Below are 21,898 nucleotides of genomic sequence, written 5' to 3' on the forward strand. Positions count from 1 at the left end.
GCTCACAATTCCTTCCCTCTGGCGTTGTGACTTTCTTTGGAGACTAACGCCTGTCAACCACCATCAGCTGGAGACGCTGCTTTACAAAAGTGTGTGTGATTGTTTTAATGCGAGTGGGTGAATCCCAGTGTGTGTAATGGCTTTGTGTCCTCCAGTGTTTAAATCACTTTGTCCTGGTGGAACAATGGCGACATGAAACGCTAACAGCTCCCAGGCAGATCGCTGTTAGCTGTTACCCAGGGGCTGCTAACTTCACAGTGAAGCCCCGGCAGATGCGAAGGAGAAGGCGGCGTTATCCACTCGGCAGATTAAGATGTTAACGACCACGTGCCGCAGCGCGCCGCCCCTCGTTCCTCGAGCACCACTTAAGTAACAATTGCTTCGGCAATTACAAACCCTGGAAAATCATTCGAGGCAAATGGGTTCCTTGGTGGGGGGGGGAGGGGGGGACACTGCAAAGGTAATAAGAGGCATTCGAACAGAGTGGTCCAGGGTCCAGAAAGCATGTTAGAGTGCACATGACTCAGGGTTTTGAGATGTCGATGTTTCGTTGCTTGGATGAGATTTCGTCTTTTCATTTCTTGGGTCTATTACTCATCTTTCATATCCACTGAAATTGTGTACTTGTGTTCTTCTGGTACTTCACAGCAATAAGGCTAAGGATGTTACCAGCTATTCTCATTTTATTCAAAATGCGCAGCAATCTGTAATCAGTCTATATTTGGCTTTGCCCGACTACTGGTTCTTCAGAGCGTGCATGCTGGGTAAATGTAAAATATATCGACAGATCACAAACGTAACGGACGACTCTTTGCTGCTCGTCGGCACCACGTCCTGAACTACGTCTTCCTGGGGGATCAGGCTTTCTCTGTCTTCTCCTGTCCTCAGACCTGGACGGTTCCTTTTTTCTTTGGTGGTCAGCGGGCCTTTGAGATGCCACGCCGTCATCCCCCGCCATTCGTTGTAGATGCCCGGGGGGGGGGGGGGCTGAAGAGCCGAGACTGTAAGTTAGCAGATGGGGGTCTCGTTCATTTTACTCTGCCGTCTTCGTATTGGGAGTGCTGTAAGGAGGACACATCGCAGCGGGATGCACGCACACGTGTCAAAATACACAACACACCAAAAATAATGGAATGACCTCCCCAGAACAATCAATCCATTTGACATCAGCGTGGAGATAGACAGTGAGAGGAAGGCAGTGGAGGGAGCTTCCACAGAAAGATTAAAAAGAAACGGAAATCCATGAACAGGAAATTACTGTATTCAATTTCAAAATGTGATGTGACAAACCCCCCCCCCCTCCCCTCCCTTATTCTATAAGACCTCACCTTTTCAAAATGAATAGCCATGGTGACGCGGCCCATGCTGAGAGTTTCATCTTAGCCACAGTTAGGAGATGTGAGTCTCTTCAGCCAGCCTCCTCCAGTCAGATGGGAACCTCAAAGACGCAAACATCAAACGCGTGAGGTGTCCCGGGGACACCTGTCTCATTAAAATCCGGCTCGGCGCAATGAAATGTGAGCATTGTTATACTTTACAGTCGACAGGTTTAATTTGCTGAATTTTCAAGGAAATGGCTGCCTGCAGGCGGTGATGTCATCCTCCAGAGACATCATCTGAACGCGGATCGTTTGATCTGAGGGAGCCGGGCTCGCTCCCATCACACGCCGCCACCGCTTTCTGCTTTGCATGCGGCTCCAATTTAAATAATTACCCCACTAAACAACCAGCAGCGCGCATCTGTCTTCTCTTAAACCCGCACGATGTGAAAGGCAGCTAATTAAACGGGTGACTGTGCTTTAACGACGCTCCAAAGTAAGGACCTTATTAAGCATTATAGTGGATATCATAGTGGTGGAACTCTGCACACCTGTCCTCGGGCCATGGTCAACCCCCGTCCCACCAACTGAGATGCTCTCAAGTCATCGAGGTGAAATATGTCTTCTTGGTCCTCACATCGCATCACATGGCCCGCTGTTACTTTGTGGTTATACTAGAAAGCTCAATAAAACCTTTTAGCCCCCAGAGAGAACGTTAAGTTCCCCCGAGACTTGTGTTCTTGGCTTGGGGGGGCAGAGTGGGCATGCAGGGTTTTGCATTAGTAGGGCTTAAATTGAGCCCTAGCGCGATGACGAAGGTCCGTAGAACGTGAACGGAGCCATTCACGAATGCCAAAGAGGAAAAGCGTGCAGCGTACCATGAAATGGCGACGGTGCCGCATGGAGGCGCATGGAGTAGTGGGATGCGCTGCGGGCCGCAAGGTTGGCGGTTTGAAGCCTGGCTGCTCCATGTGCCATGTTGAAGTGTCCTTGAGCAAGGCACCTAACCCCTAATTGCTGCCCAGGCAAAAAAGTAAACCATGGGTTAAAATGCAATGTAGGTCGCTTTGCATGAAAGCGTCAGCTAAATGACATGTGATGTAAAATGTGATCTTGTTGCCGGGCAGCGAAAACGGGACAGTTATTTGGAGACGGGGTAATGAGATTTTGCTGAAAATGATATTTCGGGGCACCACGATCGTCCTCTTCCTCGCCTCTTCTCCCTATCTCAGTCCCTCTCAATTCCTCCCCAGCATTTCTCCCCCCTCACAATCCCCCCACCCTCCCCGCCAGCACACTTCTAGAGAATCATTCGAATGACTCCGGCACCTCTCACTCATACGCCCTCTCATTTTGACGTGGTAATTTATGAACACATACAGAAAAAGTGCCACTGTGCCACAGATGAGTAATTCCCGCTACCGCGTGTAACGTGCACATCACGGGGGGGGGGGCTGGTGCACGGCGTGCGTTTGCATGATTTTGTGATCCTGGTTTTGTGTGTGGCCGTTTTGAGTTGATCAATGACGCAGTTTTTGAGAGCCACTTACCCAGATTGGACGTAATGAACTGAGAGAGAGAGACCAGATATGATCCAATCCAGAGAGGCTGGGGCTCAACAAAGTTGCAGTTAAGATGACATTGATATCTTCTGGTACCTTAAATGTAAATCAGATGTTGGCGATAGCAGTTTTAACCCGTTGTGTCAAGTCCCTTTTTTATTGACGAGACGTTCTGCGTTGACAGGAACAGATGAGATGAAGAGAAGGGTCCAACACGCATTCCTTTCACAGCTGCTGTCTATCAAACGCCGTATTGCTAAGTCGGAGTAAGGTGGTCTGCTGTTTGGGTCATCAGCTTAATCACCTTGTCGCTGTACCTCCGACAACGTGTGAGGTCACATGGGCTGTACGATAGTGCTAAAACGTGTACCAACAGTCCAACAGTCCCCATGCAGCAGAGACGGAGGGGGAAACGTAATACTTTCATCTGTGTGCTACACGGGGGATTTCCAGAGCACACGCAATGGTTACATAATATTGAGTCTATAAGATCAACGCGATGAACGTTTAATCCAATAATACTTGCAGCTGGTCAATCGCAGCACAAAGATTAATTGACAGGTTCCATTTATGACTTGGCCTGTGGAAAAATAGATTGCTAGAATTTACTCATTATTATTCTCCCTAGCGCACAGATGTGACCCAGTGTTCCCATACTCTATTTGTGAAACGAAAGTCTTCATAACCCAACGTTTTACTTTTACACAACCTTTCATAGGTGACTTGTGTCTCCATAGTTACAGTAGAATCTTCTGAGAAGAAAGCGCTTAAACACTTCTCACAACGCTATCACACAAACTTGCTCCATCAGCCGCCGTACGACCTTAATCACAGAAGCGTAATCAGTCCTCTCAGCCCTCATCTCCAGCTGTTGCCATGGCGATAGCCCCAAGTGGCACGCTGGTGGACTACGAATCGGCCCTGTGTTCTCACGCTGCCGAGAGATCATCCCCGTCTCAATTAGTGGCCAACAATAGTCTCTCAGAAGTGATGATTTGCAAAAGAAGCCAAAAAACACAGGACGTCCGTCCCTGCCAGCCAATTCCTCCTCCTCAGCGATGGAGACGGACGTCCCCCTGCCCCTCTCCAGACGTCATGTGCTCAGTCCCCCCCTCACTTCTCCTCTTGTTCTTGTTGGCTTTGCCTTCCATTTCTGCTCCTTGATCGCCAACAGTGCACTCTTCTGTCATTAAAACATATACCAATCTAAAATTTAAAATGTCTACTTTCTGAATACTTTCAAGGTCTGTCACGCTGTCACGAGTTTTACATTTCAAAGTTATGCAAGAAGGGAGAAGTTGTGATAACAAATGACATATTCTCCTAAAGCTGCTTAAATGTTTTTGTTTGCCTGAATCCAACTTACATTTCTCCAAGATAGACTCTTCTGTCCCATAGACGTCTATGAGGAAATGACTCTACTTCTGTGTAGTGACCAGCAGGGGGCGACTCCTCTGTCCCATAGACGTCTATGAGGAAATGACTCTACTTCTGTGTAGTGACCAGCAGGGGGCGACTCCTCTGCTCCCATAGACATCTATGTGAAAATGACTCTACTTCTCTCTTGATTTATTCCTTCAGTAAACATGAGTTTATGGTCAAAATCTCTGCTTTAGATCTAATGCAACTGGAAGGGATGAAATCATTAGTAGAGACGAAGAGAGAGAAGTTAATTCTCAATCATCCTAATGATGTTGGTGTGTGTGTGTGTATGTGTGTCATGTGTGCTATTACTTGCACATTACTTTATGGTGTGCCTTTTGTATTTTCTTTAATTGCCCTGTAATAACATGGGGGAGCCGGTTCAGGTGACCTCGTTATGACCTTGCTGTGACCTTTTGACCTAAGATTAAAATAATGCAGGTCCTATGAACTCAATCTGTCCATCTTTGTATTCATGGGACAGACTGAGGGAATATGACTCATTTCCTGTGGATCAGTGGGATGAGCCTGGAGGGACCATTAGTGGGATGTTGATTTAAAATCATTTACAGTCATTACCGCCCAGGCGAAGGACTTCATGTTTTACAACGTTTCTTCCTGTGATCCATATTTTACTCCATTTCATCATTTTTTTTTAAAATATTAGAAAATCTTTAAATCTTTTTTTAAATGTTTAAACAAACAGCAAGAAAACTGCCAGTCTTCATAATATATTTGCATTTTATTTCAATTTTGACGAGTTCCTTCAGCCAAACATTTGTGTGAGCAATCACGAGGAGATGAATCTATAAATATATATATCTATAAATATATTTATATACATATGTGTGTACAGCATAAACGTGTCGTTTACTGACAGCAGCAAACAGCAGCACATTCCCCAATTATTCTAAACCTTACGTAATCCTCTAATGAATGTGCCGGATATCATGAGCTGAGTTTGTTATGTGAAGCCACCGATCGGAGGGTAACCGTGACAACGTGGTGTGACATGCATGACGATGGATGAAAGTCAGACAATGAGGTGAAATGTGAACATCATTTGTCTCCACTAACCCCCCCCCCCCCCCCCCACACACACACACACACACACACACCCACTGTGTTGTAGCGGCCTGTTTGTGTTCACCTTGTGTACTTTGATCTGTTGCTGGTGTCTTTTACAGCAGTTTGGTTGCCTGTCAGAGAGGAAATGTGTAAACTAAACAAAGGAGGCAAACAAACAAGAAAAATCTGTGAATTTTGTACAAACCGTAGGAACAAGTGACTGTTTTTCTACTGAGCCTGTTATCTCTATGTGTTTCTCTTGTGGGGGGGGGCACGTGTGGGAGGGGGGGTGGGAGGGACAAGACTTTTCTGTAAGCGGTCGGGGAGTGTGCAATGACGACTTGTAATTATTATCAGAACTAAAGGTATAAAAGAAATGTCCCTTATGATAAATGAAATAAAGTGTTATATTTGCATGATTTCCTGTATGTTCATGGAGCAGACGTTCCTGGCTGTCAATCACACATTCATTCGCTTTATCAAGTTACTGTCACTTCCTTCTGTAAATACAAATGTAGACTTTTTTAGCTCTTTTATGACTAACTGGAGCTGGTTTCATCCCACTTCGTTCCTGTCACAGGACGCTGTATCTGATCCTGAGATCTTTGAGAGTTAAAGTATATTTAGTCTGCGATGGTCTTCTGAACCTTCAGATGACACGCTAACACATCCCCCTTTCAACGTGAGAGGCACATTTACATTTCTAAATCAAGGCTTCCAATGCCACCACCTCACAGAATGACTGGAGATGCATTAGCACAGACCTTTAGCTTTTAAAAAGGAGCCCTTCCTCCACATCACAGCGCCATACACATTCATCTGACAGCCTGTTTGGTGTGTTGGTGGACTCAAAATGCAAAGGGGAGTCGCATGAAGCAGCATTTGATATGAGGGAGGAAGTGCTGTTGATGTGTTTAGCAATGTTCCCTGTAGGTTTTTCTCTGCCTTTTAAAGTGACAACAAATCCGAGCCACAAATGCCTCATTCAACTCCAAACACAGCATATACTGTATATATAGTATATACATGCTGTGTTTGGAGTATATATACATATATATTAATGCAAACATTCAATATATAAGCAGCTTGGACTGTACTACATGTGTTGAAATCCTGAGGTAACTGCAGAATTAACACAACGATCAGCTGTGGAGTGAAAATGAAGCACAGTGGCAGAAGCAACACCTCCGGGGGCTGTGTAATAAACACCTCTGGGCTCTAAAAGGACAATTCCACTCCTCAAAGCCCCCCCCCCTCCCCCCTCTCCACATCCCGCACAAGCTGAATGCTTTGAGTATGCGGCTCGAGTGCTTCGGCGTTTTGAACTGCATTCTGGGAGGCCGTGAGGCTCACACAGTTCCCCGCTGGTGAGAAGTGGCCTTCGGCATCAAACGGAGGAAGGCTGGTGGATCCGAGCACTTGACTTTGCCTCCACCCCCCCCCCCCCCTTGATGGGAACTCATTGTGTTCTGACCTTTAAGTTCCCACGATATCTCCCTCCAGGTCTCCCTTGCTGTTTTCCTCCCTCCCGCTATCTGTCTGTGAGGCCCCAGAACCTGACAGCTGATTTCAAGCGCTGCAGCAGCAACAGCGTTTTGTTCAATTAACCCCCCCCATCCCCCCCATCCCCCCCATCCCCCCTATCTGCGTCTTCTGTGCAGTGTGTCTCTATGCATCCTATCTTTCACCTGTTCTCTCTCTCTCTCTCCCCGTTGTTTTAATGAGAGTGGAAGAAGCAGCCGGAGCTTGCTGATCAGTATGCGGAGCAGAAGGCCGCTTCCTGGGCCACCGGGACCAGGACTCAAGACCCGGAGAGTCCACCAACATTTTGTATCACTTGCTCATGAAATGGCAGAAACATTCAAACTGGATGAGACGCAGGAGGGTTTTATATAACATTCACCCTCTTTATGTCTTTTTATAACCGTCATACCTTCGGTTGTATCACTTTCCTGATGCATTTATGAAATAAATGCTTATTTGTGGATTAAAGTCTGTGAAGCCCTGTGTTTGAATGCGACCCCCGGATGTCGTTTCATGGCCTGAGCCCCCACATGCGCATTTTGTTTTTTCTGTCCATCTGCTCCATGTACTCCAGGTCCCAGGTGGGTCCGTCCTGTCCTAATCAGGGGGCTGGCGATGGGACCAAGGTTTCCCGTGAGTTTGTTCTTTGACTTTGAATTGGGGAAAGATGAATGTTCAGCTCTCACAGAGCCCAAATGCAGCACATGTTTGGTAGCCATTTGAGAAGAACAGATGCTACCCAAGGTAATGCTCATGGAAAAGATTTGACTCTTACCGGGTTACACACATGAGCTACTGAACCGGAGGACCTACCCAATTTTTTGCTAATATCCCCTTAACTTCAGCCAACATTGCACCAGCGAGGCGTAAAAAATCGCTGAAGAGAAGTATTCTGCTTATAGGAAAGGTCACCCACCACATCCGCCACAAGCAGCATTTATCCAGGCTGGACCACCTCAGATACCTAAGTAGAGCAAATGATGAGCAAGAGATGCGCAGGAGGAGGGGCCACAAGACCTGAAGCTCTGTAGCAGCACCTGTCAGAGGACTTCGTACTTCGTTCAGGGTTCAGGGGTTGATTCCATTTTGAACGCCCTGTACTGGCCCCCTTGCACCGCGTATGTCAGGGTAGCCTCTGCCGTCCGTGTGGGTGTAGACATGTGACGGCGTTGAAGACCCTTTCACTGTCCATGAGGTCAAGACTTAGCCTTCCTGTAGGTACACCAGCCACGTGTGGGCGTCTCCCTACTTAAGACCGGTGCTTCATGGGGCCCAAAATAGTGTCCATCGGACGTTCCATCTTTGCATGAAGATGATCAGTCAACAAAGTAGCAGAACATTTCTATTATTTCTACTATTATTTGCTGGTTTGTCAATCCTCCAGCCCACCAGTCTTATTGTCTGCTTCCACGTTATAAAATATATTTCAATGACCTCATAACACACCTGTCTCGCCAACAGGGGGCTGCGAGGGCCAAATTCATCCTGTTTGACATGAGAGCAATTGGAGCAGGTGTGAAGATGATGGCCCTGTGCACACAATGTTCTATCACTGTGTTCATCATTTAATTTCTGAATGTATATTAATTCTATAAAATGTTAATATCAAAGTTTCCCTGCCATGGCCATTTGTAAAAAAGTCAAGATTATATTGTGCTTTTATTGTGTAAACCACCTGGTCCAATGAGCCAAAGCAGTGGAGCCACTGAGCACTTTATTTTAGCACATTGAAGCTCCAGACTTCTCGGGGAAGGCGTTCACACCACAGGTGAACTGCTTGTAATGACCACATTTTGCTTTGTCTCAGTTTCCTTCCTGTCTTGGTGCAAATTGGTCCTTTAATGGTCTCCTCCTGAGGACAAACGACACCCCTGAGAGGGCCAGAGAGGCAGACATCTCCAACAATGCACCTGTCAACCATCACACCACCTGTGAAAAATATAGCACCCACCAAAGGAGGGGGGAGGTGGACGGAGCACGTCCATCAGTGACACTTTCTTTCAATAGACCTGTCATTTCTTTTCCACCCGGGGGCTGTGTCCTCATCGTGGGACACGCTGTGCTTTGCCAAAGTCTTTTAATTCTGGTGTTTGACCTCAGGAGCCTGAAGCGACCGCTCGTACCGGCGTGTCGCAGGATGCTGTTCAGATATCAGCATCTCGTTCAGCCCTCATTGATGCTACGAGCTGCAGAAGGGGAAAGCAACACCGCACTAAGTAAGTAATTGGGTTTCCATTGTCTGGAAGGAAAATACGCTGTGATAAGCAATCCATTCTAATACTGAAAGACACAAACGCTCACAGCAAGCATTTCCATATTAAGTTTTTACCCACATCCTCATTTCACATCCAGCCCCCCGTGCCCCTAACGCCATGTCATCTCCTTGTCAATTTATGTTGAAAAATCTCTTTTTATATTTGCAATATATTGTCATTGAGGAAAGCTCATTTTTTCCGATTGAGTCTCGTCTTTTTGCCCATTATGTTGAAGAGCATTAAATTAGCTGACAGTGTGGGAGTGTGAGGGATAATGTGCGCCCCGCTTTTGTGTTGATTGTTCGTACATTGAAAGGCCCAACGTTGTTTTATGGAACGTCCCGATGTGGCATCGACTTGAGCCCACGATGCTGCGTCAGCAGAGGCGGAGACATTCAATGTGCTCATAGTCATAGTATCACCCCCCCCCCCCCCCCACACACACACACACACACACACACACACACGTGCCTCCACCCTGAAACACAAAGTGGTTCAGTAGGTGACTTATTAGTATGCAAATAAATTCTGCATAATATAGAGGTATAATGTTTCTTTTGTGAAGACCCTGGAATTTCCTGCATGGACAGCTGCAGAGAGGCGGCCACAGGAGACAGCTCTTCCTCAAGAACCATCACATGAGACGATGTGCCATTGTTCATCATATTAATCTGTGTCTTAAGCTGCAGACTTACATCAGTTGTTTTAGTTGCACAGTTTGCTTCAGCTCTTTCATTATGAAAGTGGGAATCTCAATGCTACGTTCTACACAAAGGTATCCGGTCCGTAGTGTTTGTGGGCTTGTTTTTAGAGAAAAGGGCAGACAGGGCTATTAAAAAGCACATTTAATTTAAGCATTCCCCCCCCCCCTCACCCATCTCTGGCTGGCTCACAATGTGACATTTTGATACGCACACACCTGGCGGTTCATCACCTTCCTGCCAATGACCTGCCTGTGGATCAATTATGCAAACAAAGCTTACACCCCCCCCTTTTCCCCCCCTCCACACACACACACATAGAGCCTGGATTAATCACAACTTTGACCCAAACACTAATAGCAGACCCAGCAGTATTTCCTGATTACTTATCTCTTTATTGTGCAAAGTCTGTTCTTTTACTCCGAAACAAGACTTCCTGTGCTGAGATAGCGAGATCCAGAGAGAGGAGCAAATCCTCCCTCCCTTCACTCCCCTCCACTCGTCTCCTCATATCTCGACTCTGATCTTTTTCATCCCTCCTTCACCTCCCCTGCATGTCCTCTCTCCTCCACCCCCCCACCCCCCTTAGCGAGAGTGAAAAGTCTTCTTGAATCTTCTCGTTTGTTCTCGTTTGAATTCTATCAGACTTCTGGGTGAACGCTTCTCACCTGTTTGTACGTAGCAGAGCCAGCGAGGTGATTAATAGACAAACAGGTGGTACCATGATGTCCAGGAGGACATCCCTCCCTCCCTTTGTCTCTCTCCCTCTCCCCCTAATTGGTGGTCGGCTATCAGCGAATCAGCAGCAGACTGTTCGACCCGCCCTCAGCTCCGCTGACACCGGCCTCCCAATTAACGTCTGATCACCCCCACAAAGGGAAGCCTTTGCTGAAATGGCAGAGACTTCATCGCCATCATCTTCATCACGAAGACTAAGCAACGAAATGCAGATGTACATGTCAATTATTTCTATATATCAATGTTTTTCCTTAGAAATGCATAATTGTCACTCCTGTTTCTTTTTACATCTTCTGCTCCCATCTGTGCAGGAACATTCTAGTTTGAGTTGTAAAGTGACAGCAGGGAGAAGTTTAAGGAACAAATCAGGTAAACGTGTCATTTAAGTCTGAAAGGGACCAAATGCAAATCCATGTATTCATCCTGTTGACAATTAAAAGGAAAATAAAACCCTTTCATCTCAGAGTACCTTCTCGGCTGTTTTGGGTGTTTTTCACAAGGTCATGTGACTCCATATCACTGAACAATTTTCTGATGGTATGAAGCATTAAACCAGAGGAAAAACTTTGCTTTCATGCTCGTCTTTTCAGACTGGAGAGAAAATATATCCAAAAATACCTTTTTTTTACAACCTTTTCTATCTGTGTATGCAGATTTCTGAAAAAATAACGACGAGTTCAAAAAACGCCTGCTCTCTAAATCTTTTACCCTCGTGTCTTCTGCAATGTGACTAAACTGCTCCTTTTTTATTCTCCCATTTGTTCCGCCTCTGTCTCTCCACTCGTCCCCGACCTCTGCTTGTCCATCTCCATCTGATTTCCTGCAGCCCTTCCTCCTTCATCTTGTACTTGCCTCATCTTTTGATTCCCTGCACAGCTGACCTGACAGCTCGGTTCATCTACGCTTCAACCTCTCTCCTCTCTGCTTGGATCAGGCTCTCTTTGCTCTCCTTTTTGTTTTTTTCACTCTTTTTCTTCTCTTTTGTGCTGTTCCGTCCTTCCTGCTTCTCCAAATCCCCCACATCCCCGTTTAAAGTGTTATGAAAGCTTCTACAATTCAGATTTCAAATGATCTGTTAACATAAGAAAGTGTCGCTTTGTCTTGGACTTTTAGTCTGCTCAGACTGATCAGTTATTATCACAAATTATTCTGAATTCACTTAATATTACATCATCAACAGGAAGACCAGGATGAAAGGGAAATGACTGTTGATTCTCTGACACATTTGAAGCCTGAAAGAAAGAAGAAAAAAGGGGCGGGACAAGCTGTAGACTCGATCAGAAGCCTTGATCGGCTGTATCTCCTCCAATAAACCTTCTGGTGGTCATCATGGGGGGGCTGAACTGGGTTCCTTAGCATCTTGCTCTCTTAATCATGCGCTGCTGTGCTGTGAAGTAATCTACGAGGACGTTGTTCTGCTGATCCGAGCTCCAGCAGGAGAAGGAGAGTCTCGGCGATGCCCTCCGGCAGACAGGAGAATAATCCCACCAACATCTTGCTTCCGGAGGCTTTTGGTCCTCTGAGGATCTGGATGTACGAGCAGCTACGCGAAGGCTCGCCGGCGTGTGCTCAAAGGATGGCGGTGGACGTGTATGTGGACTAGACATCAAGCTAGAGGCATTCCTATTAATACCAAGGCTTCACGCATCTGCGTCTCTAATCTGAAGGAAGCCCCCCTGTACGTCCCTCTATCAGAAGATCATCTGCTGGCATAATGTCGTCAATCATCTGTGCCTTAGCCCTTAGCTAAATGAGCCTGTCGCACACTATTTTTACACTTTTCTAACATTAATCAATGCATCCGTTGTGTGCAGATAATAAATGTCATGTGATATTTGTGTTTGACGAACCAGACCTTGGGTTTTTGACTTCTTGGCTGCAACATTTAAAATTCAAGGCAGATTTTCCTGCGAAATTTAAAAACATTGTGTCACCGCGTTTATTACTAAATGTCAATGCGACAGTGAGACATTTACGGTAATATATTGGTGAGGGTGAAAAATGTCAACAGCATAATGTGAATGTCACATGATCATGTATTAGTGCGGGAAAAAAAGAAGACCTGGTAACATCACATATGGAAATGATATAGCGATATTTATTACAGATAGTGTTGCGTTGAATCAATGCTGGTATTCACAGGGGCCCTTGACCTCTGACCTCAGGGTGTGAATGAGCCTCCAAACAATGAATCCTTCAAATATCAAAAGTCTTTCACGGTAAGTCACAACATTAAATGTTATTATATGGGTTCCTCAAGGTGTTGGCGTCTCAATTTACTATTTTAGATGGATTTTCATTTTCATTTGGAAATAAAAATATGGTTAAATTGTGTAAATGAAATCTAGGATGAGGCGAGTTCTTAAGATGTTGCTGAGTGACAGAGTGACCCATCGAACTGTGAGCAGCCTTCTACCACACGGACGCATTCGAGCTGCGATGGAACCGCTGAGGAATATCTGACAGTTTGATGATGAGTTGTTTTTACCTAAAATGAGCATGAGACCATTTTTATCCAGAATTGAGGGTTTTTTGTTTAAATGTAGCCGCCTAAGAACCTGTTCACTAATTATATCCATGAAAAGGTGAGAACTTCCAGATGGAAATCCTAATCCCGATATGATGAACATGTCCTTATCGTACAGCGTCCGGGTGAGAGGCCACGCCTCCACTTCGCACACAGGGGCGGGGTTTAGATGGGATGGGACTGTATCTCCTGATTTGTGGGTGTCTGATGACGGGACAGTAACCACAGCGAATAGGTATCAATAGCTCACATGAATTATTAAAGGTTCCACCTGTATTCCCTGTGCTCACCTGTGTGTGTGTGTGTGTGTGTGTGTGTGTGTGTGTGTGTGTGTGTGTGTGTGTGTGTGTGTGTGCTGAGGGGAGGCTCTCCTCATGAATAAAGAACGTTCAATTCTCAGCTCGACCGGGGATTTCACTCCCTTCAAGCTCAAGGAAGATGTGTGTGTGTGTGTATGTGTGTTCTTGTATATGTGTGGCATTTATCATCCAAAATGTAATAAGAGAAAAGCAGATGCTCATCGTTAAAAGTGTGTCCAAGAAAAAGAGAATAAATTCAGTGAAAGCAAACATAAGAACTGGGCTTCATTTACAAAGTAGAACTGTTGCCTCCATCGTACCGACATGCTGGAGTATGTGAACATGAGCAGAATGAAGTTTCCTGTGGACTCTTGTGTCACAGCTGACTGTTCCTGCAGGTAAACAGTGCCATCTGGTAGAAGAAAGGCGTCTTCCTTCACCTGTGTTCCACCATCTCCAGACTTCCCCTGAGCGGCCTCTGATGCGCCGCTACTCAAATATGAATCACACACATACCGTAAGGGTGGAACCCTTAGGGCCCCTGAACAACATTCCCTCGTGAATAAAAGAAATCCAGCTGCATTAACCCGTAATAACCCGCCAGCGTGTAGTCTCTGGAAGAAGCTAAGCTAGCCTAGCGCCCACCGTTAGCCGCACTCAGAGAGAGAAGAGCCTTGATTTAGTGAACAATAATCTTTTATGCATGGCTGTAATAAACAGGAAGTTATGAGTGCTCTAAACACGGAGGGCGGCCGGCGTGTGGAATCCCAAGCAGCCCACTCATTTATTAATGGGCCTCCCCAGACGCAGAGAGCAAGAACCCTGTTTGTCTTTTCTCTGCCAATATTACAACATTGCATCAGTCTTGCATGAGTGGCTTGAGAGGACGTTCTGCTTTCCTCACCAAGATGTGTGTGTGTGTGTGTGTGTGTGTGTGTGCTACTCTTGCTCTAAGTGTACCAGGCCTCTTCAGTGAGGCGCCTTAATCGCTGAGACAATGAACCCACGGGTGGTGGTTGATGATGTAACGTGAAGCCGCCCGAGCTTCATTGGCTGCTGGGCTCCGGTGGAGTAACCTGCGCACCGGAGTTCTCAATTGTGTTCATTAGCTGGTGTTTCAGCGCTGAGCTTCATCGGCAGAACCATCCTCCTGGGATGCTTTTAATGTGAAAATACTGGAGTAAAATGGTCCGTTCATCAGTTCAGAACCTTCGTTGTTGTGATCACATTTTGTGTTCGTATGAGCACAAAGAAGTCGTGTTATTAACTTAACCCTAACCCTAACCCTTCTTACATGTTAAATACTACATGGTTACTGATAAGGACCGTCAGTTTGAGCGGTGTTTGTAGATAATAAGAATGAACCTGGACCGGGTTTCCTTTAACTTCTGCCCTCGAGAGCCTAAACGACCAGTAAAAACAAGTAGAAGGAGGAAACAGAAGGAGTTCAAATAGTTATTTCACATCAAATACGTTCAGCTCCATCGGATTTCACCACACATTCAGGGAGCCTCTCACGGAGGGGATGGAAGTGGAGGCCATAATGCGGTTGGATGGTTCCCCAACACATTGGATGACTTGATATCGTGGATGATTCAAATTCGTTTGTGTGGTTTCCTGTTTACGAAGCGTGTTGAGTACTTCTCTTCAGCGGTGAAGACCTGAGAAGTGAATCCGTGCAACACAACCCTTCACGCAGCACAACTTTCTCTCTACTCATTGAACTTAAAAGGGAGGGAGAGCTGCGTGGTGGGCGGCGGTGAACGTGCAGACAGGTGTGTGTGGGGACTCTTTTCATACGCGCGGGTTCAGGTAGACGCCCGCCCACATGCAGGTGGGCACCTACCTGCGGAGGTAAATGAATTGACGCTCCAGTCCGTCCACGCAGGAGCTCGATCCGGCTGAGGGAAGAAGCCACGTCCGTCGGCCATGTTGAATCGCTCCTAATTGGAGTCTTGGGCGAGGGGGAGGGGGTGTAGGGATGCAGATTGTGCGTGTAACAGTAACACACAAACGCTCTCTGACTCAGTAGACCTTTTAAAAGTCTTATTTTTTTACCACTCAGTGCTCAGGCCAAAGGGCAGACATCCCGAGTCCAAACAAACCAGATAAACAGATGCACGGAGTAATGAGCTCCTGTGCACGGTTTACTGGGCCTGCCGAGGTCACTAATGCACACAGCGGCTCACTCGACGGGACGATCCCGAGTGTCTGTGTGGCTTCAAGTGCTTCCAAGATGACAAACTAATAATGCGCAAGTCAAGTTTTATTCTTATTTGAGGCGACATTAACGTTGAAAAAGTTTAGTTTAGGCAACACAACATGTTTGTTGATTGAAGGAAAAGCCACTGAGGATGACTGTGACTCAGCTGTCACTCTGTACCTGACTTCACTCATCCAAGACATCTCTGGCGCTTTGTCGATGGCGTTGCCGCCCAAGCCGTTGCCATGACGACTGCAGCGTCTTCGTTCCCTGGAGTCGTGTATTCTTCAGAGCTCTGAAATCAGGGAGTAACAGCTCAGTAACAATTAATAACATATTTGTATAGCTCTAAAAAGCCGCTTTCTGCTGGAAACCAGCCGACAGAAATGTGAATGAGATGCGGATCTGGAGGTTATCCGGTGTAAGGAATCAGCATAGAGAGGCGTGTGCAAACAGGTTAAACTCTCTGCAGGTCTGCTCCCACTCACTCAATCCCAGTCCCAGACCAAAGCCCCAGATTATTCACTCAGCTGTCAGGTCTCGTGTGGGTGGGTTTAGTTTATGCAAATGTGACGTGCCAAAGTTAACATTGTCAGGGGGTTGCACACATCAACAGGGAATATATAGAGTAGCTGAAGTGACGCCTTTGTCTCTTTGGAATAAGAACTCTACATATTCTTAACATTTTTATAGTCGTATGGTTTAGTTACACATTCATTTTCCCTCTCAAGTCAACGGACTGAAACCATCACACTGATTCTCAGATGGAAATCCACCACATTCAATACAAGCCTCTTACTGAAACAACCTTCATTCTTCTTGTATGCACATACAATCATCTTTGTGTGGGAAACATTCCGTAAAAAGTCCTCCATGAAGCTGCAATGCTCACCGAGATCTCAGAGGCTGCTCACAGGGAAAGACAGGAACGGGAGAAGGTCCAAGCACAGCGGACTGATGTGCTTTGTGACCTCGTCCGTCGTGTTCAGCTGATCCAGGAGCGCATCCCCCGCGGCGCCCTGCATGCGCCATGTTTGGACGTCTGTTAAATGCTAAACGCATGTCGACCCATGTGGACCTGGGAGGACGTGCGGCGTCACCTCTCGTCCCCTCGTCTAATCCGCCACGCGTTAATGAGCCCTCGAGTGCAACATTCCCATCATGCCAATTTCCTGTTGGCCCGATTACCGTCTGCCTGGCATCCTCTCTGGAACCGGCGCTAAGCTAATGGCTTGTTGTTGGGCAGAGTGCAGGAGGGAGGGAGTGAGGGGGGGGGGCACTTGAGTCTCGGCAGGATTTTGAGGCAGATGCTGTTGTTATTTGCCAAACGAGTCTTTTGACACATGTCCTCTTAATCTTGTGTAAATAACATGGAATTAAAGGGATTGTGATACAGACTAGAACCGTTCATCAGATGCAACCCTCCTCCACCGCAGACACCTCCAGTGTCTGGACTGCAGCATCGCTCAGGTGATCACCCTACGGCAGCATGGAGTCCAATCTCCAAAGACCTAACAAATTATGTCTCTGTCAGACCACCGGAATGAACGATGTAAAACCGAAATATGGATTCATGCTTGGAGGCGTCTCGCTCTGCATTCTAACGCTCTGAACGGCCCTCTTCATGTTCACAAGAAGAGAACCAAGGACCACTGGTCCAGGTAAAGGAGAAGAGATTCGTCAACAAATGCTCGTTTGGTTTGTAATGTTACCAAGTTACCAATGACATCCATAATGTGCTTGGGGTTTTGCATAGAAAGTCAGGACAAAGGCATAAGATGATGTGAATGTGCTGCACTTTGTCACATTATGTTGAGAACAGCTGGCGCCGCTGTTTGAGAACGACATGAATTAGCTGTAGAGCGGCATGTTGTCATGGAAACGCCTGATTACGTACTAGTTTGGAGGACAGAACGTGGACTGTTTGTGTGCTCTGTGGACGTGTGTCCTCTCAGGAGACGAGATCTCTGGGGAGGACTCCAGACGGAAGAACGCAAGAGCACGAGGGGAGACAGAGACAGACAAGACGAGACGGTTGTGTGTAGGTGTGTGTGTGTGTGTGTGTCTCTTGTTCCCCGTGGAGACAACAAAAAGCAGCATGAAGATGCAGAACTGGTAGAACGTTTGGGTAGAGAACATTTGCACTCAAAGCAGCCGGCGTACGTTGGAATTATCCATCCGCCACAGGGCTGAAGTCAAAGACGACTCAGGGAGTGGGGGGGGGGGGGGTGAAGAGGAAACAAAGCTTTAGTTGAATGTCAATTAACCAGAGACACACAAAAAAACACTGGCTTATGAAGGCGAGTTTGAATAAAATAAAATGGGGAAAAACTCGTTAAGAAAACGAGTCGCGTGCGTTAAGGACAAACAGGCGGGAGAGAAGAAGAAGAAAGGGAGGCTGAAGCTATCAGCGCAGCAGGTCGGTCGCGCCTTAAGCCTCTTAGGGAGACCTTTACCGAGGCCGAGGCGAGGAGAATGTCAATTTGGGCGCTTTCTCCGGCGGTAATTAGGCTCCTTCTGCGAGGCTTCATTCGGCGGACGGACGGACGGACGGAGGGAGGGAGGAGAGGAAAGAGCAGAGGGACGGAGGAAGGCTTCTAATTGGTCCCTGATGTTGAAGCGTGGGACATGACTGGATGACGTTTGTTAGGACGAACCCTTGGTGAGGGTCTGGTGGTGATTGACAGGTCGATACAGGTGTCTTTTTACAGATTTAAAGAGGTGCTGGAGGACCAAAGGTTGCAGATCAGACGTGTAGTCTGTAATATCACGAGGATGCTCATTACACCAAATCACGCTAAATAATGAAAGACCCTCTAAATAAAACATCACATTTACACAACCGGCTTGTTTGCTGAGTAGAGTCCTGCATAAAGTCTCATCTGTGATGCAACGTTCCATCCATCCCCAAACATCTAATGCAGTGCAGAGCATACTGTGACAGTCACTCCTACACGCTTATCACATGATCTTATATATATATATATATGTCCACATTACAGGGTTTGCATTATTTAAACCCGGTTTAAGAGGATTGTCAATCATTACTTCTTGTTTTAACCTCTGCTGGGTTCAATGGAGACTCTTCGGAGAACTTCTCTCAGTTGTGTCACCATCTCATCTTCTCACGCACACGGGCTCGCTCACGGAAAGGCCGCCATCTTGTGGCCGCGGTCTAATTAGTGGGATGGTTACGGTTTTTCATGCAGCGAGTCGTCGCTTTCATGTTGAAAAGGAGACATTCATATGATGTTTTTATCCAATTAAAAGTCCCTCTCTTCCGATTTGGATTCTCTTCATCCTCAGTCTGAAGTTCAGGCACCAGAAGTTTACCACTGGCCCCCCTTTTCACACCCCCCCCCCCCCCCCCCCAGCACTGACATAATCAGAATAACAGTGAGGGCAAATAGAGGATAACAGAGGAGCCGAGCCTGGAGGGGAGGACAGGGGAAGGGGGGGCCGTACCAGCGCTGTGAGACGTGGTGACCCAGTGAGACTGCACTCAGTGAAGCTATTTAACACAACCGTCTCCCCTGGGGGGGGGCAAGGGTCTGTCCACATTACGGTGAAGTGGTGAGAGCTGTGTGTTTACACTCCTTCCTGGCTTTCACAGCTGAGTAATGTGAGTAATTCTGGTGCTGGATACCTGCAATGTCAACAACCCCCCCCCCCCCTCCCCCCCACTCCCCCCGCCCCCCCCATCCCATATTGTGTTGTGAGTGGACCTTTCAGGGGCTCAGCACCGGCGCCTGGAGACGACTATGATGGTGAGTGTCGATGGCTAAACGCTGGTTCTCCTTCTCTAAATGTAGAAGGCAGAGCAGGTAATTAGTAGAGAGGCCAAGGGGGGGGGGGGGGGGGGGGGCAGAATAAGAAAGGCATGGAAAGAGGACAGGGGAACATGTTGGTCCAGTTAACTTAGTGTCAAGATAAACTAAATAAAATAAGAAATAAAATCAGCTCCCACCACAAAGTGTAGAAGGAAGCGTCTCTGGAGACACAATTAAATGTTCTAATTAAAGCAGTGATGGAAGCCACGGTGCCCTACCTGCTGAAATGGGTCGGGGGGGGGGGGGGGGGGGGGGCACATGTATAAATGTGAAAATACATATGTACACATAGACAAACACAGTCTATGTTGGATGTGATCACGCTCAGACACACGCACACCTCCAATCCTCAGGTCTTAATTATGATTTATTCAAATTATAATTTCACTGCTGTCAAGAAGTGTACGAGTTGATCATCTCCACCATGTGACTGATTGGATGTGACACCAGTAATCAACCGGCTCTCCTTCCGACCTCTCCTCTCTTTTCCACCCCGGCTAATCGCCGCTCACGTTGTCGTGGCAACCGCGTGAGCTCCTGGGGGAGGAGGTAGAGGACCAGCGACCTGTTGATCTCGGCAGTTCGACGTGTCGATTGACCCCCCCTCCCCCCCCCCCCCCTGATGTCAGTGACGGCTCCCATGAAGCCTGCGGGGGAAACGTGGCTTTGTTTCAGAAGTAAAATGTCGGATGGCTGTGTCTTCATTTCTTGGCTTAAGGCTTCAAAGGAGAGAGACTGGAGGGACTCATTAAATGAAGAATGGGGGCGGTGGGGGGGGGGGGGGGGGTGTTTTCTTGTTTGCCAGCTCAGGTCAGACTGGAGACTAAGTGGGAGGGGGGGAAGTGGTGAGTAAGGCCGATGCTGATTAAACTACATTGTGTGGAGCCCATTGGTGTTCTGTAGAAGCTTCTCAGGATGAGATGGTTGGTATCGAGCCGTCCTGAGATGTTCCTCATGATGGGTCGGTCGGTTCCTTCTCCGCTCCGTAAGAGTCACCTCTGTGTGACATGAAGAGTTGTTGTTTTGGCCCATCGGTTTTTTCACACCACGTACCTGTCAATCAGTGTGTAGCCCCGCCCCAAAGCATCCCCTGCTTTATGTGAAGAAAAAACATCACCTAAAGAGGTAAAAAAGGCAGGCAAACCACAAAATGCATAAAAAGGTCTTTCCAGTCACACTGTGTGTGTGTGTGTGTGTGTGTGTGTGTGTGTGTGTGTGTGTGTGTGCGCGCCCGCTGATTTCCATTTAAATTTCCCTCTGGTCCTCGCCCGGCGCCTCCCTGGTGCATTTTGGGAGGTCAGTGGTGTTTTGAACAGACCCTCCAGGCGTCAAGGCCCAAGGACGAGGACCTCATCACAGCGCGTCCTCCACGGGGGGGTCCAACGTGCTCTTAAATATGAATATCACTCTCCAAGTCAGTACTGTTACCGAATAATGACACGAAGAACCTGGCTTTGCTCCTTTTGTCTTGTGGTGTGATGATGAAGTAACTTGAAGGAGACACAACCAGCGAGAAGATCTTCATCCCGCAGTCCTCTTCCTCAGCGTCTCTCTTATTCACGCAGACCCCCCCCCCCCCCCCTCGGGTTCACTGCACACGGACCTGCTCCGTGTTTAATCAGCCGCATTACCTCCCGCTCACACTTCTTCCTGTTTGTCCCTCCTGCTCTCGGCCCTCCCCCCTCGCAGCATCTCCCCCTGTGACCTCACATCTCCTCCCCCCCCCCCCCTCCCTCCCCCAGAAGACCCCGTGGCTCTGGGCTGTTAGACCTTGTCAGATCCATTAAGATGAAGGCGGAGCGAAGGTGGAGGCTGTCGCGGCGGCGGCGTTTGACCCGCTTTGACCTTCCTGTCACCGGGGGAGGGGGGGGGATGCTCTGGATGTCTGGCTGGGTCCAGGCGCCGTGAGCCTTCCTGGACAGTAATTGGCCGGCTGGCTCGGAGCTCCGCGATGGGGCCCGGTCCTGACAGCTGGGGGTTGGGGGGGGGTTGGGGGGGTGATTACAGTTGTTGGAACAGTGAGGAGACAAGAGAGCACCGTTTGTACTTCCACCTTCACTAATCCCAGCCCCTTGTTTTCCATCAGGGAGAAACAGACTTTCTCTTCTCTCGCTTTCCAAAGAGAGAAAGTCCTTCTCCCACAGGACCTCCTCCAGGAGGAGAAGCTGCTAGAGAGACACAAACCCCACAACACACACAGACACACACACAGACACACACAGACACATAAAGGATATATGTGTACTCTGCTAGGGTTTCTCTCATTAATCTGTCAAAGCATCCTGGATTAGAAGAAGTGATAACGAGAAATCACAAGAAAACAGATGGATGGTTTATGGGGTATAATCATCAAGTGTGTTTAAGGTAAATGTTCAAAATGTTAAGACATATTTGCATTGAGGCTGTGTGGCTTTTAACCAGATTAATGTGCCAGTTTGCCACAAATGGTC

The 21,898-nt window shown here is 47.4% G+C and overlaps 1 protein-coding gene across 6 annotated transcripts in view; it reads left to right on the forward strand.

Annotated features, from left to right (window-relative positions):
• lgals2b (lectin, galactoside-binding, soluble, 2b) overlaps positions 1-21,898 on the forward strand; it is a 155,802-nt gene that overhangs the window by 98,725 nt on the left and 35,179 nt on the right. The window contains exon 1 of one of the 6 annotated variants that reach the window (XM_062564344.1): positions 9,476-9,479. The exons of 4 other annotated variants lie outside the window; for them this stretch is intronic. The gene's annotated coding sequence lies outside the window, so the exon portion shown is untranslated. Of the gene's footprint in view, positions 1-9,475; positions 9,480-14,630; positions 14,635-21,898 lie in introns of those variants that run through there. One more of the 6 variants, XM_062564342.1, reaches the window with a different exon arrangement.

The sequence above is a fragment of the Pungitius pungitius genome, chromosome 9 (assembly GCF_949316345.1).
Source record: "Pungitius pungitius chromosome 9, fPunPun2.1, whole genome shotgun sequence".
Taxonomy (NCBI): domain Eukaryota; kingdom Metazoa; phylum Chordata; class Actinopteri; order Perciformes; family Gasterosteidae; genus Pungitius; species Pungitius pungitius.